Source organism: Pristis pectinata, chromosome 5, assembly GCF_009764475.1.
Source record: "Pristis pectinata isolate sPriPec2 chromosome 5, sPriPec2.1.pri, whole genome shotgun sequence".
Taxonomy (NCBI): domain Eukaryota; kingdom Metazoa; phylum Chordata; class Chondrichthyes; order Rhinopristiformes; family Pristidae; genus Pristis; species Pristis pectinata.
Genome location: NC_067409.1, coordinates 78,857,089 through 78,874,927, shown reverse-complemented (window position 1 = coordinate 78,874,927; position 17,839 = coordinate 78,857,089). Strand labels below are relative to the sequence as shown.

At 43.1% G+C, this 17,839-nt stretch overlaps 1 protein-coding gene across 4 annotated transcripts in view; it reads right to left on the bottom strand.

The window, feature by feature from the left end:
- The window catches only part of rbm24a (RNA binding motif protein 24a), a 146,550-nt gene that overhangs the window by 13,513 nt on the left and 115,198 nt on the right, over positions 1-17,839 (bottom strand). Inside the window, exon 1 of one of the 4 annotated variants that reach the window (XM_052015439.1) lies at positions 630-640. The exons of the other annotated variants lie outside the window; for them this stretch is intronic. The gene's annotated coding sequence lies outside the window, so the exon portion shown is untranslated. Of the gene's footprint in view, positions 1-629; positions 641-17,839 lie in introns of those variants that run through there. 4 annotated transcript variants of the gene reach the window in all.

Sequence of the window (17,839 nt, the reverse complement as noted above, 5' to 3'; positions counted from 1 at the left end):
TGCAGTTTCAGACGGCGCTGTTTGCTTCTCCACCATACGATCACAGCAGGCATTGAGAATTGGATAGACAGTTGTGTGCTCTCAGTTTGGAAGAACATCAGCATGTGGTCAGAGTTTAGAGGAATAAGAAGTGATCTCACTGAGACATATTAAGTACTTAGAATGCTCAACAGGCTGGATTCAGGGAGGATGCTTCCCATAGGACAAGATGTCTAGAACTAGTGGGTCAATCTCAAAGGGATAGACCACTTAGGTCTGAAATGAGGAGAAATTGTCTCACTCAGAAATTGCCACACCGTTAGACTATTGTTTATTGACTACAGCTCCGCCTTCAATACTATAATTCATGGTCCCACTTTAAGTAACACCCACACCCCTTCCTCCCCCTCCCCCACCATGCCTCTTTTTTCTAACCCCCTTTTTTTCTCTCCTTTGACCCATGCCCTGGTGGATCTGATCTCTCCTCCTCCCCCGCACCTGCCTGTCACCACCCTTACCTGCATCCACCTATCACCACCCTGTGCCCACCCCACCTCCCCTCTTTTGTTCACCTATCACTGCTCTGCTTTTCCCTCCTATATATTGGGCTTCCGCTTTTCCTATCTTCAGTCCTGAAGAAGGGTCCTGACCCGAAATGTTGACCGCCTGCTTTTCTCCACAGATGCTTCCTGGCCTGCTGAGTTCCTCCAGCATCATCGTGTTTCTCATCTAGATTCCAGCATCTGCAGTCCTTTGTTTCTCTGGCACAGATTTAAGGTGAGAGGGGAAAGATTAAAAGGGTGGGAGCAGGTTTATCACACAGAGGACGGTGGGTATGTGGAACAAGCTGCCAGAGGAAGTGGTAGAAGTAGGTACAATTACAACATTTAAAAGACATCTGGACAGGTACATGGATAGGAAAGGTTTAGAAGAATATGGGCCAAATGCAGGCAAATGGGACCAGCTCAAGTAGACAACTTGGTTGGCATGGACCAGTTGGGCCGAAGGGTCTGTTTCCGTGCTGTATAACTCTAAGATAAAATAATTCCAAGCAAACTCATCACCAAACTACAAGACCTGGTATTCAACACCTCCCTCTGCAACTGGATCCTCGACTTCTGACCAACAGACCACAATCAGTGAGGACAGGCAGCAATACCTCTGCCACGATTATTCTCAACACTGGTGCCCCACAAGGCTGCATCCTTAGCCCTCTACTCTACTCCCTATACACTCACGACTGCATGGCCAGATTCTGCTCTAACTCCATCTACAAGTTTGAAGATGATACCACCGTAGTGGCCGTATCTCAAATAATGATGAGTTAGAGTACAGGAAGGAGATAGAGAGCTTAGTGACATGGTGTCCTGACAACAACCTTTCCCTCAATGTCAGCAAAACAAAAGAATTGACTTCAGGATAGGGAGTGGTGTACATGCAGCTATCTACATCAATGGTGCTGAGGTCGAGAGGGTTGAGAGCTTCAAGTTCCTAAGAGTGAACGTCACCAATAGCCTGTCCTGATCCAACCACATAGACACCACGGACAAGAAAGCTCACCAGCGCCTCTACTTCCTCAAGAGGCTAAAGCAATTTGGCATGTCCCCTTTGACACTCACCAACCTTTATTGATGCACCATAGAAAGCATCCTGTCTGGATGCATCACAGCTTGGTACGGCAACTGCTCTGCCCGGGACCACAAGAAACTGCAGAGGGTTGTGAACACAGCCCAGCACATCACGGAGACCAGCCTCCCCTCCATGTCTATACCTCTCACTGCCTTGGTGAAGCAGCCAGCATAATCAAATACCCCATCCACCTGGGTCATTCTCTCTTCTCTCCTCTTCCATCAGGCAGAAGATACAGGAGCCTGAGGGCACATACCACCAGGGTCAAGGACAGCTTCTATCCCACAGTGATATGAGTATTGAACTGTTCCCTTTTACAATGAGATGGACTCTTGACCTCACAATCTAACTTGTTATGAACTTGCACCTTATTGTCTACCTGCAATGCACTTCCCTGTAGCTGTGACACTTTACTCTGTATTCTGTTATTGTTTTTACCCGGTACTTCCTCAATGCACTGTGTAATGCATTGATCTGTACCTCAGTACAAGTGACAATAATAAACCAATACCAATACTCAGAGGATGATGAAGCTTTGTAATTCTTCAAACTGGAAGGCTGTGGAGGCTCAGTCATTGAGTTCATTTAAAACAAAGATCGATAGATTTCTGAATATTAGAGGAATGAAAGGATTTAGATACAGGGCAGGAGAATAGTGTTGAGGGAGTAGATCAGTCATGATCTTATTGAATGGCAGAGTAGGCTTGAGGGACCAAACGGCCTCTTCCTCCTCCTATTTCTGATATTACCACCTTTGTCCTTCAGGTAATTAACTGCCAATCAAATTATCTGTGTCCACATTGGCTACAGGATGGACAACAGCAATAGTGAAGGATCCACAAAAGTAGCTTACATAATGCCAGCTACCTCGATGGTCTGGATGTCATGTCATTCATCACCATCTACTGAAAGGAGATTTTCCAACTTGAATCTTCAGTGAAGAGACATGCCAGCTGAGTGGCTGACTCCTCTGTCAAGGTACTGTAGTTGATTAACTGCTCAACTTCCATATGATTTCTTCCCCATTATGCTACTAAGACACCTTGCAACTTGGCCCTTGATCTGCAAACTGAGTTAAATAAAAGAGAGAGAATTAACCTGTAAACACAACAAAATATCACCAGGATAAACGGAATATTCTACAAGTCCATGTAAAATTGACAAAACATATATTCATCTTACTGTCCCACACAAATGCATGAGAATAGAATTCTGGGGAACCCTCAACAAAATTAGTCATTGAGGCCCTAGTTATAAATATTTTGACTGACAAAAAGGAATAGTGAGAAATGTTACTGAGTGTTCTAAGCCCAACCATCTTCAGCTGTTTCATCGGTGAACTTTCCTTCAAAATAAGGTTAGAAACAGTAAAGCTCACTGATGATAGTACAGTGTTCAGTTCCATTCATAAACCCTCAGCAAATGAAATAGTCCACACCTACATGAGGCATAACCTACCCAACATTCAAATTGAGCTGTCCACAGCAAATAACATCTGTGCCCCACAAGTGCCAGTTGATGATCACCTTCAACAATAAGGTGTCACCCTTGGCTTGAACCTTAACCAGCCCAGCCCCAAAATACAATGGCTATAACAGCAAGAATTTTGGGATGGGTGACTTAATTTCTGACTCCTCAAAGAAGTCTGTCCACCATTGATAGAGCACAGGTTCAAAATGTGCTGGAATTTCATCATAATTGAATGATAAAATCAACCCTATACTGGACAAAGTTGCCCACTTCATTGCCAATCCATCCAGTATTACAACATTGCTCCTTCCACCAATGAAATACCATGGCTGCAGTGTGTACCATCTTTTACAATATGTATCATAATAACCAGCTGTGGTGTCTCTGACAGTACTCCTGTATTAGTAAACTTTACAACTTGGAATGAAAAGGGCAGCTACCAAACAGAATTTCCTATTCAAGGCGCACACCATCCTGACTTGGAAATACATCATCATTCCTTCATCCTTGCTAAATCAAAATCTTGGAAATCTATCCATCAACATGGATTGTGGTGCTTTAGGAAAGTGGCTGCCCAAGAAAACTCAGATATAGGCAATGAATGCTGATCTTGTCAATAATGCCCACATCCTGTGAATTAATAAAACCACCAAACATTGGTATTGGTATTGGTGAATTGATCTGTATGAATGGTATCCAAAACAAGTTTTTCACTGTACCTCGGTACAAGTGACAATAATAAACCATTACCAATAATAAAACCACCAAACACTGAATACCTGTTTCATTGCTCTTTAAGGGAGCTTGTCCAGTGCAAACTGGCTACTATATTTCCAACAATAAAATAGCAATAACAATAAAATAGCAAAAACAATAACAATAGGGGCAGGTGCGGTAGTGTAGCGGTTAGCGTAATGCTTTACAGCGCTTGTGACTCAGGTTCAAATCCAGCCACAGTCTGTAAGGAGTTTGTACGTCCTCCCCGTGTCTGCATGGGTTTCCGCCAGGTGCTCCGGTTTCCTCCCACATTCCAAAGGTGTACAGGTTAGGAAGTTGTGGGCATGCTATGTTGGCGTTGGAAGTGTGGCGACATTTGCGGGCTGCCCCCAGAACACTACGCAAAAAGATGTATTTGACTGTGTGTTTCAATGTACATGTGACTAATAAAGGTATCTTAACTTAAAACAATTATTACAGATTAAAAGCTCTTAGTTGGCTTGAGGAGCTTCATGATATCCTAAAAATTGAGAAAGTCTTTCATAGGCCACTGCTTGCTGAGGACAGCCAGGGGTGAAACCCCAAATTTAAGTATGAAACAAAGTACACCTTTTACAATGTCACAATTTTACAATTCACAAATGACTCAGAATGGCCAGATGCAAAGGCAGCTCTTCAACTGAGTCCTCAGTAACCTGTTGTGTTGTTCCAAGTGCGATAATGCCACCTCCAATCCTCTATTATGAAACTTGGCACTTTGCTTTGCAGGCAGGCCAATGCATGCATCTATTTTCAGTGAACCTAGTCACTTGCTTCATTTTGGTAATGTGGATTTGATAAGTTAGATTTGAAGATTATATATGTTCTTGTTTTCTATGAAAACGAATCTAAACTGCTGGAAGAACTCAGCAGGTAAAGCAGCATCTGTGAAGGCAAAGGGATGGTAGAAGATTTGAATATTTTATTTGCTCCAGATTCCATCATCTGCAGTCTCCTGTGTCTCTTAACTAATCTATATGGTTGTGTGAGGCAATTGTTACAACAACCCCTTTGTTCACTGATATATCTGATAAAGAGAACCACCTGCGTGTGTGAGAAAAGAAACTACTGGATTAGTTGCAAACAGATTGCAGTGGCTTACCGACAAGGCTAAGAGCCAAGTTTCACAACAGAGAAGTGGAGGTGGCAATATGGCTTTTGACAAATTATGATTGCCTATTTTGAATAATGGTATTCTTTCAATTTGAAACACAACTTTAAAAATCAAACATTTCTACTGTTTCATTAGGTACATTAAAAGCAAAATTATACACAAAATATTATGCATTTTCTTGTTTATAACAGACCAACCAGATTACAGCATAAAATAGGGCTTGTTCCATTCATTTAGATTTGGAGATGTGTTTTTTGATCTTCACTATCAACAAGATTAAAGAGGGAAGTTATTTTCTATTGCTTCTTCTTCTTCTCAAGATAAGTTAAAGTAGAACCAAGCTTTTGGTCATTTGTCCCTGTTCCTCCTTATGTGGCTTGGTGTCATATGTTGTTTGTCAATACTCCTATGAACTCTTGGGATATTATGTTAAAGATGCTATATAAATGCAAATTGTTGTTGTTACCTGCCATTTCTTTCCTCCCAGAAATTAAATTCGTAAAGTCAAAAGGTTTCTTGTAAAGTTTTAAGATTCTGAATAATTACTTCATTAATAATAACATAATTAAAATCATCAGAAACTTTCTACAGATAGAAACTTTAATAAGGCATAGAAAGATACAAAATACAATTATCTTTCTATGCCTTATTAAAGTTTCTATCTGTAGATCTCATCTTTTCCTTAAAGCCTGGGATTTTACCAGCAGATGTATTATGATCTTGTCAGTTGAATTTAAAGTGAGCAAATAAAGGATTTACAAGTTAATGAGAGAATAGTGCATGACAGACTGAAGCAAAGGAGAAAGGTGAGAGAGGGAAGGAGGGAATTTTATATTCTGGTTTTCAAAACAAAAGGTGCATTTTAAGCCGTGATTATCTTTCTAGTGGTTTGTTGATAGAGAAGGTAAAAGTATGATATAGATTCTAAAATTAGTGAGGAAAAATATAGAGGAAGACAATTGCACATTGAGAAATAGTGAGAGATCTTTCCAAATTCAGTTTAAAGAAGTTCCTTTTTATTGACAATCAAAATTTCATTGAGGAGAGTGGCAGCAGGAGGGATTTGATGAAATTTAGGCTTTAAAGTGCCATTGTGGGACTGTGGGGAGCTGAAATACAAGGGGGGAAAACTGGATGTTAGGAATAAAATGAGTGACAGGAGGGGGAAGAATAAAAGGGTTGAGTGGATGGTCCAGTGAGGAAAATGCTTGGGTAACAATGTGTTTAAAGGGGTGAAAGGATGGAAAACAGGTGGGGAGTTGAAAAGAAAGGCATAGGAAAATGAATGATTGTGGAAGGGTGTGAAGAAGTCAGGGGGTCAGATTTTCTACAAGTTACAGTGAATATAAATGTGTATCATCTATGCATGATGTATGTGCACAAGCGTAGTATAGTCAGAGAATGGAATAAACAAGATGCAGATGTTGTAGCAGCTCTTGATATCTTAGTGATTCTTATAGCCCTGGTACTACATACGGTTAGAATAAGAAACGATGCATACATTACAAATTGACAATTAGGATGTTAAGAACAGACCTCATGAAAAGGGTAAAAACAAACCCACATCAGACTCCTATTTATTGACTATAGCTTCACCTTCAATAGCATAATTCTAAGCAAACTCACCTCCAAACTCTTAGACCTAGTGCTCAGCACATCCCTCTGCAACTAGATCCTTGACTTTCTAACCAACAGACCGCAAATCAGTGAGGGTAGGGAACAACACTTCCGCCAATCCTCAACGCTAGTGCCCCGCAAGTCTGCATCCTCACCCCCTTACTATACTCCTGTACACTCACGGCTGTGTGGCCAAATTCTGGTCTAACTCCGTTTACAAGTTTGCAGATGACACCACTGTAGTGGACTGGATCTCAAACAACAATGAGATGGAGTACAGGAAGGAGATATAGAGCCTGGTGGCATGGTGAAATTGCAGAGTTTTTGAACGCAGCCCAATCCATCATGCAAACCAGCCTCCCCTCCGGTGACTCTGTCTGCACTTTCCGCTGCCTCGGGAAAGCTGCCATAACCAAGGACCCCTCCCACCCTTGGTCATTCTCTCTTCTCCTCCATCCTGTCGGCAGAAGATACTAAAGCCTGAGAACACTTACCACCAGGCTCAAGGACAGCTTCTAGCCCACTATTAGCAGATTGTTGAACTGACATCTTATAAAGATGAACTCTCTATCTCCCAATCTACCCAGTCATGGCCCTTGCACTTTATTTGTCTACGTGCACTGCAGTTTTTCCTATAACTGTAACACTACATTCTGAATTCCGTTTTCCCTTTTTACCTTGATGTACTTATATATGGAATAATCTATCTGGATGGCACACAAACAAAAGCTTTTCACTGTATCTCAGTAGATATGACAATAATAATCGACAAATTCCAAAATTAGGGTTGGTGACCACAGCAGCAAAGTGCGACACTCGTAACACTGCTTAGTAAAGTGAGGAACAGTCAATGTGGCCACAGGGCAGACCACTAGGTAGTCAGAAGAGTGTGGCTTTAGAGACTCCAAGGCAAGTTCTTTGGGTGAGGGCGAGTATGAGTCTTGCAGAGAAGAGTGACATGGTGTGGCCAGAGGAACAACCAAAGGTGTGCATATCCTGGGATAGGAGAGCTCCTTACAAGTTCAACAATATGGGAATCATGTCAACAAAGGTGCTGCAGTCAAATTAATCAGTCAGACAGCACAAATATTAAATTTATTAGGCTACAGAAGTGGTAGGATATTTCTGCTGTTGCATGATAACATGAGTTTGGTGGGAATAAGAAGTATTCAAAATGGCTGCTCAGACTTCAGCCATTTTCTTTGGAAGCCTTGGTATACATAGCCAGATGTGTGAACCTATCAGTTTATGCATGGAAGTGTTTAAACAGCAAATAGCAATATAAACTGATACTGGTGGTGAGAATGCGCCTGCACAAATGGTTTATAGGAGTGTAAGAGCATAAGAAACTATTGGCACAACAAGCAGAGCTGCTGCCTCACAGCTCCAGTGACCAGATTTCGATCCTGATCTCTGATGCTGTCTGTGTGGAGTTTGCACGTTCTCCTTATCACTCCAGGGTTTCCACCCACACCCAAAGACATGCAGTTAGTAGGTTAATTGGCCACTATAAATTGTCTCTAATGTGTAGTTGAGTGGTACAATATGGAGGGAGTTGATGGGAATGTGGGGAAAATAAAATGGGATTAGTGTAAACATATTGGGGCTGATTTGGTATTCCAAAGACCTCGAAACAGAAAAAGCCACTTTTGTAACTGAAATAGGTTCTGAAGTGTACAGCACCTTAGTAAAATGGGAAATGGAAAGCAAAAGATGCTTTGTTTACCAAAGTAATGCAGAAGTTTCAGGGCCATTGCAATCCTAAGACCTCAAAAATTGTAGAGAGCTACAAATTTGGTACATTAGGCCGGATCGTGGAAGGATTGAATGGCTGGAGGTCAGAGAGGAGCTCTTCTGAGCCCTTTCTCCACTCCTGCGCTCAACAGTAAGTACAGGAGGCATTTTATAATGGCTGAATCAGAATCAGGTTTATTATTGCTGACATATGTCATGAAATTTGTTATTTTGCAGCAGCAGTACAGTGCAATACATAAAAATTACTATGTTACCAAAAAAAGTAAAATAGTGCAAAAGAGGAATAATGAGGTAGAGTTCATGGACCGTTCAGAAATCTGATGATGGAGGGGAAGAAGCTGTTCCTGAAACCGAGTGTGGGTCTTCAGGCTCCTGTACCTCCTCCCTGATGGTAGTAATGAGAAGAGGGCATGTCCCAGATGGTGAGGGTCCTTAAGGATGGATGCCGCCTTCATAAGGCACTGCCTCTTAAATATGTCATCGATGGTGGGGAGGGTTGTGCCCGTGATGGAGCTGGCTGAGTCTACAACTGTCTGCAGCCTCATGCGATCCTGCACATTGGATCCTCCATACCAGGCTGCAACCAGTCCGAATGCTCTCCACTGTACATCTATAGAAATCTGTAAGAGTCTTTGGTGACATACCAAATCTCCTCAAACCTCTAATGAAGTAGAGCCGCAGGCATGCCTTCTTTGTGATTGCATCAATGTGTTGGGCTCAGGATAGATCCTCTGAGATGTTGATGCCCAGGAACTTGAGGTTGCTCACCCTCTCCACCACTGACCCCTCAATGAGGACCGGCGTGTGTTCTCCCCACTTCCCCTTCCTGAAGTCCGCAATCAATTCCTTGGTCTTGCTGATGTTGAGTGCGGGGTTGTTGTTGCAACACCACTCAAACAGCCAATCTATCTCACTCCTGTATGCCTCCTCGTCGCCAACAACAACAACAACAGTGGTGTCATGAGCAAATTTATAGATGGTGTTGGAGCAGTGCCTAGCCACACAGTTATGAGTGTAGAGAGAGTAGAGCAGTGGGCTAAGCATGCATCCTTGAGGTGCGCTTGTGTTGATTGTCAGCGAGGAGGAGATGTTATTACCAATCCGCACTGACTGTGATCTTCTGATAAGGAAGTCAAGGATCCAGTTGCAGAGGCCCAGGTTTTGGAGCTTGTTGATTAGTACTAAGGGGATAATGGTTTTGAATGTCCAGCTGTAATCAATAAACAGCAGCCTGATGCATGCATTGCTGTTTCTAGGTGCTCCAAAGCCAAGTGAAGAGCCAGTGAGATTGCATCCGCTATAGACCTGTTGTGGCGGTAGGCAAACTACAGCGGGTCCAGGTCCTTGCCCAGGCAGGAATAAATTCTAACCATGACCAACCTCTCAAAGCACTTCATCACAGTAGAAGTGAGTGCTACCAGGCAATAGTCGTTGAGGCAGCTCACCCTGTTCTTCTTGGGCACCGGTATGATTGCTGTCTACTTGAAGCAGGTGGGAACCTCTGACTGCAGCAGTGAGAGGTTGAAGATGTGTTTGAACACTCCAGTCAGTTGGTTGGCACAGATTTTCAGTAACCTGCCAGGTACACCCGAGGTGGAGGGTGAGGTACATTTTGTATATGGCCCCTCGTCTTCACACCAACTAGAAGTAGTACATCTAACATGGCCCCAAACTTTGCAAAACACATTAGTCAAGGTGAAGGGCACAATGATGCTGGAGGAACACAGCAGGTCAGGCAGTATCCATGGAGAAAAGCAAGCAGTCAACGTTTCAGGTCAGGACCATTCCTCAGGACTGGTAAAGGTGTGAGGTTTGTTTTTTTAAAAACTTCAAATAAATATTATTTTTTAATTATATTTCACATGGAATGGGGTTTTAAATGAATGTGATTTTAATGTTTTTAATTTTTGAACAATTTACATGTTTTTCCACGACAGGTCCTCCCAGGTTATGACAGGTTCCTGTGAACTGTTCATAACCAGGACAGTTTGCAAGCTGGAAACGCACCCATGAACCAAGCTCCCATGCGGCAGAAGATGTCTGCAGCCCGGAGCAGCCGGCAAATCCATCCTACTGGTCCCCCAAAAGCTCATTCCTATGTACTGACTCTTCATAAGTCGGGCATTCATAATGTAGTTCATTGAAAATAGGAGCAGGAGCACACCATTCAACCCTTCAGTACTGCTCCACCATTCAGTACTATCATGGCTGATCATCAGCTCCAAACCTTTCCCTGCTCTCTCCCTGAACTTTGATGTCTTTTGCATCCAGAAATATATCTACCTCCTAAAAATACTCAACCACTTGGCCTCTGTAGTAGCATATGTCATGGGTTAACCACCCTTTGGGTGTAGAAATATCTTCTTATTTCAGTCCTAATTCACTTGCCCTGTTATTTGAGATACTATTTGTTCTAGTCCCCCAGCCAGTGGAAACATCCTCCCCACCTCTAGTCTGTCTATCCATAGAGTCATACATCATGGAAACAGGCCCTTTGGTCCAACCAGTCCATGCCAACCAAGATTCCCATCTAACCAGGCCCACTTTCCCATTTTTGACCCATATCCCTCGAAACCTTTCCAATCCATGTACCTGTCCAAATGTCTTTTAAGTTTCCTCTGGTAAATCATTCCATATATGGACTACCCTCTCGGTGAAAAAGTTGCTCCTTAGGTTCCTATTAAATCTCTCCCCTCTCATCCTAAACCTAAGTTCCCTAGTTCTTGATTCCCCAACCCTTCATTCCCTCATCCAAATCAGAAATATGTCCTGAATAGCTGAGGCCCAAGCACTGAACCCTGAGGTACTTCACTAGTTATTGCCACTCTGAAAAAGGCCAATTTGTTCCAACTCTGTTTCTTGTCTTTCTGAATTTCTTTGATGACCAGAGACACTTGGAAGGTGGCAAAGGTCGTTGATGGTACGGACTGTCATGTGACCATCAGGTGGTCCTTGGGCAGGGCCTTGTGGCTTAGTCACTGCCCACAGATGACTCCACCTCGTAGAGCAGCCACATCAGTGCATTGGACAGGTTGTTCGGAGCAACTTAGATGCAAAAGTGCACCAGTGGATATCCAGCAGAAGGCAAATGTAAAATATGGGTCCTAATCAGCACAATTTGGCCCACTGTTTCATTAAAGGACCAGCTTCAACACCATACTTTGGCCCTTTCTTAGACCATGCACTGCTTAACAACTTTGTGACTTAACTGATGAAAAAGTTCAACTGAAGTTATTTAACACTCACAATTTCACATTTTATCTTGCCTGCAAAATTGTTATACTTTTAGAAATGGCATCAAGGAATGCAAAAGGACTCAGTCTAATGTGAAATACAAATAACACTGCACTTTACAGTCATAGAGCAGTAGTGAAGGCTGGATTTGCAAAGCAGAGTCTGAAGCATGTGGGTAAGACGGGCACCAATAGCTGCTACAGATGTAATGGAAGCCATTCACTGCACATACACCAATTCAAAACAGCAAGTTCTTTATCTGTCAGAAAATAGGACATACATTGGTAGTTCGGTTGATTGCCTATTGTAAATTGCTCCAATGTGGGTGAGTGGTAGGAGAATCAGAAGGGAAATGATGGGCATTTAAAAGAGAATGGATTGTTGGGAAATGGGTGGGGAATAAGATTGATGGGATTGCTCGGAATCAGAATGGACTTGATGATCTGAATGACTTCTAGCTGGACTGTGAGGAAATGTATGAATATCTTCAATGAGCAATTCAAAAACCAATGTACCATCAGTAAAATGATTTCTCCTCAAAAAGAAAAATGTTACAGCAAAAACCCACAGGGCAAAGGGTATGCACAGTTCTGAAGCATGAACAATGGAGAATTGGGCTTACATTGCACATTGTGTTCATTACATTGCACACAGCATGGAAACAGGCCCTTCAGCTCAACATGCTGACCAAAGTGTCTACCTGAGCTAGTTCCATTTGCATTTGGCCCATATCCTTCTAAACCTTTCCTATCCATGTACCTGTCTAAATGTCTTTTAAACCTTGTAATTGTACCTGCCTCTACAGCTTCCTCTGGTAGCTCGTTCCTTAGGCAACAAGCAGCAATGGATGGAAGAAGGGCAATTTCAAAGTATGGTTAAATGGTCAGTGCAAATTGTTCTATTATTTGAGATGATCAAAGAGATTCAGAAAATCTGTACATAGGTTAAATTTGTGAATCACTTTTTTCAAACAAAAGAGGGAAACGGTGTGATGTATATAAATACAGTATGTGACACAAATGTATTATGTATGTGCACATGCACAGTGTGGTTAGAGAGAGTTAAATAAATAAGATGCTTGTATTTTAGCAGTTCTCCACATTTCTAAATGATTCATTACATTTAGTTAGAATGAGAACCCACACAACTATAGGTCTCTGGCAAGTAAACCACCAATTATAATCATTCATGTGTTATTGAAATCGTGCCTACTGGGAACTAGATTTAAGGTTAATTTCACATGCAGCTCTTGGAATATGAAGGCAAAAAACCTTTCATCCCATTAATCTGCACTAAACTTAAAACAAGGTCTCAAAGGTGAAAGACCTATGTCTAAACCAATGTGCTATTGAAACATATGCTGATGAATGCTTGCTCTATTACCCAATATAAACAAATATGAAGAGTCCTGACGATTGAAAAAGACTTTATGAAGTACGGTGACTCATTACAATTTTGGGCCAGATTATGATGAAGGATAGCCAGTGGTTTCACAGATAAGTGACAGCGAGTTGTAGTGCATTTCAGAATTGTGCCTGCATTCTGCACCCACATCTGTAGATGTACAGTGGAGAGCATTCTGACTGGTTGCATCATAACCTGGTATGGAGGTTTCAATGCACAGGATTGCAAGAAGCTGCAGAGGGTTGTAGACTCAGCCAGCTCCATCACAGGCACAACCCTCCCCGTCATCAAAGATATCTTCAAGAGGCAGTGCCTCAAGGCGGTGGCGTCCATCATTAAGGGCCCTCACCATCTGGGATATGCTCTCTTCTAGTTACTACCATCGGGGTGGAGGTACAGGAACCTAAAGACCCACAAGCAATGATTTAGGAACAGCTTCTTCCCCTCCATCATCAGATTTCTGAATGGCCCATGAACTCATGAATACTACGTTATTCCTTTCTTTTTGCACTATTTATTTATTCTGTAACTTATAGTAACTTTTATGTCTTTGCACTGTACTGCTGCCACAAAACAACACATTTCACTACATAAGTCAGTGGTAATAAACCCGATTCTGACTTTGTCTCTGAACTTGGTGGTTTGCAATTTACCTTGCTCAGCATTAGGTCAGGATTCCCATAATGACCTTAGTCAAGGGAACTGATATGCTTTGTAATTGGACCTTCAGCTTTACACCAGTCATAGATTGCACTCTGGTATAGACCCATTCATTTGAGTGGGGTTCTAATCTTTATTAAGGAAGGTAATGAAGGTGAGTGGTTTAACAACAAACAATCTGCTGGAAGAACTCAAAGGGTCGAACAGCATCTGTGGGAGGAAAGGAATTGTCAAAATGATTCCAGCATCTGAAGTCTCTTGTATCTCTAGGGTGAGTGGCTTGCCTTATTTTAAAACTTTATTTTAAACAATATTAATGTTTTAATTAATTTATGTCAGGTCATTGTATTCATAAGTGAATTTATTATTGTTAAATTGTTTACTAATGTTCTAAAAATCATTAACATTTTTCCCAAGTCTTTCTAAATCTCTGGTTATCAGAGGTATTTGGAAATAGTGAGAAAGCCTTCACAAGCTGTGGGCAGAGCTTCAGTTTGCACTACCTGATGCCTGGCCAATGCTCATAGCCAGCTCTACTTTGTGGAACAACCATGGAAACAGGGGCTCAAGGCCTTTGGGAGTTGTGGAGCCTCAGAAAGCTTGACACAGATGTAGGGTGGAAGTTAGCCTGAGGAAAGACTGCAAGGCACAGGCCAGGTCCAAAGTGAAACTGTCCTCTTGTAGTGTATTATTAAAACAGTGCTTTTCTTAACTTAGTCCTTCAAAGGATGTTGATGCTCCCAACAATGCTGGCATTTATTACCCATCCCTGAATACCTGAAGAGAGCAGTTTAAAAGCAACTACTTTGGAGGGTCTGGAGGCCCATTTTAGATCCGGGTAAGGATAGCAATAAACCAGATGGGCTTTTACAACAGTCCTGATACAGGGTTTCGACCCAAAATGTCGACAATTCCTTTCCCTCCCACAGATGCTGCTCGACCCGCTGAGTTCTTCCAGCAGATTATCCGTTGCTGGGTTTTTACAACAATGCACTGTTACGGGGAGGGGGTGGGCAAGGTCAGCTTCTTCTTAGAACAATTCCAGATTTATTGGATCACTTGAATTTAATTCCCCAGCTGCCATGGCGGGATTTAAACCTTGGATCAGATGGTCCAGAATCTAACCACTATGCAGCAGCCCCCTAACGGTTATGCTTACTATCATTATGCCATGGGCATAAATCAGATTTTAGTACACTGTCATTATATTTGCAGATTGTTGGCAACGTTCCTTCGGTGCAGTGATGTTGGCGGAGACTGATGAAATATTCCAAATTACAACTGTATTAAACAACCCCGACTTGCATCATTGTGGAAATATATAGTTTGACTAGCAAGTGCTTTTATGAAATTAAAAGCTCAATGAATATTTAATTAGAGATTTGCTACAAAGGCCGATTCTCCTCATCAGTAAGCATTATTACCTTTTACTGAAGTGCACTCGTCCTGCCGCAGTTTAAGAGTTGTGTCAAGGTCTTCCGTGAGTGATCCGGGTCATTGAGCGTCCTTGAGACCGATGCTGTCAGCCCAGATGTACTTGCGCTGCGCTGCAGCTGGGATATCGTAGGAGCAGCTCACAGCGTTAGGACTGAGCCTTGCGGCAGTACACTGGACATGGTGTCCCGGCGGCTGCTCTCCTCGTCATAGGCGGCTGCAACGGTTCCAGCCCGGCCCGGCCCTCCAGATGATGGGGAGCCGGCGATTTGCTGTCCAGGGACAAACGGGAGGTGGCCTGTGGTGTCATCAGCCGCTCTCCAAGACCCGTTCCAGGGCGACCGTCTGACAAGCAGCTCCAGAAATTACTAGCAGCTCTGTTTAAAATTACTGTCTCCTAATCTTGTAACCAGGGCACGCCACTCGGGTGCATTAGGATGAGGAACGCTCCTTTAGGATGGAAATTCCCAAGACTCCTGATTCCCCGAGAGAAAACATCTCCCCTCATCTCCAGTTTAAATGGGCAACTCCTAACTTATTAAACAGTGACCCCTAGTTCTAAATTCAAGAGAAACAGGGTCTCCTAGAACTGGATCTCGCAGAACTGGAAGTGGTTGATGCAGGTGCATTAACAACATTTAAAATACACTTGGACAGGTACATGGATAGGAAAGGTTCAGAGGGATATGGATCAAACGTGGGCAAATGGGACTAGCTTAGATGGGCACCTTGGTCAGCATGGACCAGTTGGGCCGAAGGGCCTGTTTCTGTGCTGTATGACTCTATGACTCTAACTATGTTTGGAACAAAACCCACAAAATGTGGGAAACTGACCAGAGACCAAAAACTTGTGGAGACAATATTGGGGGGTGAGGTCATTTAAAACTGAGGTGTGTAGGAATTTCTTCTGGCAGAGGGTGATGGATCTGTGGAATTTTTTGTCCCTATCACCTCCCAGCCTCTGTTGCCATTTCCTCTTTATTTATACAGCACGGTAACAGGCCCTTCCGGCCCAGTGAGCCCGTACCGCCCAATTACACCCACGTTAACCTACCCGCACATCTCTGGAATGTGGGAGGAAACCGGAGCACCCAGAGGAAACCCACACAGTCACAGGGAGAACGTACAAACTCCCTACGAACAGCAGCAATAATTGAACCCCAATCGCTGGCGTTGTAATAGCGTTATGCTAACCGCTACGTTACTCTGCCTTCCCTCCTCCAAATGCCTATCACCCCTCATCAGGATCCACCTACCTCTTGCTCCACTCCTTCCCCTCACCTTTTTATACTGGCCAATTCCCCTCTGCTCTTTCAGTCCAGATGAAGGGTCTCGACCTGAAATGTCGACTGTCCACTTTCCCCATAGATGCTGCCTGACCTGCTGAGTTCCTCAAGTAGTTTGTTTTTTTGCTCTAGATTCCAGCATCTGCAGTCTCTTGTGTCTCTGAATTTTCTGCCTTGGAGGGTTGTTGTGGAGGCTAGATCACTAGGGGTATTTAAAGAGCAGGTAGATACATTTAAAAAAAAATCAGGGAATTGAGGGCCATGGGGAACCAGCATAGAAGGGGCCTGGAGTGAATCAGCCATGATCATATTGAATGGTGGGGCAGGCTTGAGGGGCCAAGTGGCCTACTTCTTCTCATACCCTGTCCTAACGCACAGGATCTTGACACAGAATAATTCCTCCCCCCCCCCCACCCCCCACAGATGCTGCTTGACCTGCTGAGTTCCTCCAGCAGATTGTTTGTTGTTCCAGATTCCAGCAGCCGCAATCTCTTGTGTCTCTAGTTTCTTATGTATGTGCCTCCTGCTCCTTCCCAGCTTTTTTGGGGTTCTCTGGGAAGCTGCTGCTGGCTGGTGCTCCAGCCCTCTGGAATTGTTTCAGGACGTGAAGTTTCATCCAGCCATGAGGGACGATGGGGGCAGTAGGATTTCACCAAAGCAGCCAAAGATTTAAAGGTGCTGGGTCAACGTCTGTTACTTTTGCCTCGACGTGTGCATCTCCTGGCCTTTCAGTTCCAGCAGGGGAATGGGTCAGGAAATATTGGAGGAGAGGAAACCCATCTGTGAGACAGAGGAGCAATGTGGGCTTTGAGGGGAGAAAATGCTCAGCTGGTCAAGTGGAAATACTCAGCCCATTTTGGGTCTCACTCAAAATGTTGTTCTTCGAGTAAGAGCCATTCTATGTGATCCTTGCTGGCACTGTTTCTTAGGAATCTAGAACCAGGGGTCACTGTTTAAAAGTAAAGGTTGCCCATTTAAGACAGGAGCTGAAATGCTTTTTGTCAGGGGCTCCTGAGTCTTTGGAACACTCTTCCTCAGAGAGCAGTGGAAGCAGAAGTTGATAAAGGCAGAGGCTGATTAAAAAAAAGGAAGTGAAAGGTTACCTCAGGTAGACAGGAATACAGAATGAACATGATCTTATCAGATGTTGGAGCAGATTTAAGGAAATGAGTCTCTTGCTTCATCTCGTAATTCCTATGTTTGTATTACTATTTTGGTCATTGCTCCATTCAGTATGAAGGCAGTTCAATTTGCCAACATCGTGAGGAGCTGATACCAAGATGATCAACCTCACAAAACCTCCTTCCAGTCTACTTAACTGCATCCTCAATAGAGCATCCATATGAAGATGGCCATCCCTCCTTTTAGTACTTCAATGAGAAGTATCTCTGGGATTCTGAAATGAAGTCTGATTGAGTGTCTATTTGAAGTTGGACGTATTGCATTTCCTCAGGACCTCAGTGACTTGAAAACAGTACAAGTAATGGAACAATTTGCATGA